A 1,814-nucleotide genomic window follows, 5' to 3' on the forward strand; every position below is an offset into this window, starting at 1 on the left:
ATACCTGTTGTATACGGAGAATGGGTGGTGAAAGGCTCTTTGTGGGAGTTTGTGGTCAATAATCGGAAATGAGGGATAATGTTTCTTATGTCGGGTGGTTTTACACATGGTGAAATTCATGAAATGGCACTAGAAGATTATGGTATGGACAAGAAAATCGAGAAGGTGGAGCTAACATATTCCTTACCAGACGTCATTTTACAGCAAATGGCTCCGGATACTCCTCCTATGCATGTCACGAGTGATAGACAAGTGCGGAACTTGATCGAGTTGGCTAAGACACACTTTGTACGCCTTTGTGTATCAAGCCAGAGCCAAGTAGAAACAGAGCCAAGTAGAAGCTGGAGTTAATGATGATGCGGATGTGTCTGATGGTGATGATAGTAATTTTGTTGATGAAGATACTGGTCAAGATACTGATTTAGAGTGGGATGAAGATAGTAACGATGCTGATGATGTTCAAGCAACTGCTGATGATGTTCAAGCAACTGCTGATGATTTTCAAGCAACTGTTGCTGTTGATGTTGGCGATGGTGTAAACTATAGTGATTACGGGAAAGTGAAAGATGAGGATTCTGACGAGGATGCAAATGAAACGCTTTATGATGGCTATAAAGCACAGTTCTCTGGTGGTGAAGGAAGATCGTTGTCCTTAAAGGACAATATATATGTCGGTCAGAGTTTTGCTAGTAAGGCTGAGCTTGTTTCAAAGCTGAAGTCGGTGGCTGTGGAATATAAATTTAAATTCTCAGCATATAAGACAACAAAAACTCTGTATGGGGCTAAGTGTCGTGTTCAAGGATGTGGTTGGAAGCTTAGAGTGAGTGTGAAGCATGGGCCAAAGACATTTTGGGTGACAAAATATTCCAAAACTCATACATGTTCAGTGGCGGATCGAATGGCTCAACGGAAACATTTTACTCCGAAATATGTTGCAAGACTATTTATAGAACGGGTTGGGATTATAGATGGGCTTACACCGAAGCATATCAAAGACACGATGAGGAACATGTTTGGGATGAAGCTAGATTACAACACTTCATATAGAGCTTTGTTTTATGCGCAAGAGTTGGTGAGAGGAACAACAGAAGATGGAATCCGGGAACTGTCACATATCTTGTGAAAGATGGTGAAAACAGATTTAAGTATCTATTCCTATCTTTTGCAGCTTCGATAGCTGGTTTTAACTATCTTAGGAGGGTTATTGTGGTGGATGGGACTCATCTATGTGGAAAGTATGAAGGAGTTATGCTAGTTGCTGCTGCCCAAGATGGTAATTTTCAGATTTTTCCATTGGCTTTTGCGATTATGGATGCGGAGAATGATGAGTCGTAGGAATGGTTTTTTACCCAATTGCGGAGATGTGTTTCAGATCAGTATGCTTTGGTGATAGTTTCTGACAGGCACGGTTCCATTAAGAAGGCGTGTGAGAAGGTTTTCCCTTGGGCAAGGCGAGGAATATGCTATTATCATCTACAACAGAACATAGTCCAAAAGTTCAAGGGAAAGCACATGTTGTACTTGGTCAAAGGCACTGCTTATGCACATACGCTTTTCGATTTTAACCGCTACATGGATGAGATACTGAGTATAAACCCAAACCTTGCAACATATTTGGAGAATGCTTATGTCTCTTTATGGTCACGAGTTCACTTTCAAGGTGACAGATACAACATAAAGACTAGCAACATCGCAGAATCCATCAACTCCGCACTTAAGCCAGCCAAAGGATTCCCAATCTCATTCCTTCTTGAATTTATACGCGAGAAGCTAGGAAGGTGGTTCTTTATAAGGAGAGAAGATGCTTTGAGTCT

Source organism: Brassica oleracea, unplaced genomic scaffold (assembly GCF_000695525.1).
Source record: "Brassica oleracea var. oleracea cultivar TO1000 unplaced genomic scaffold, BOL UnpScaffold00846, whole genome shotgun sequence".
Taxonomy (NCBI): domain Eukaryota; kingdom Viridiplantae; phylum Streptophyta; class Magnoliopsida; order Brassicales; family Brassicaceae; genus Brassica; species Brassica oleracea.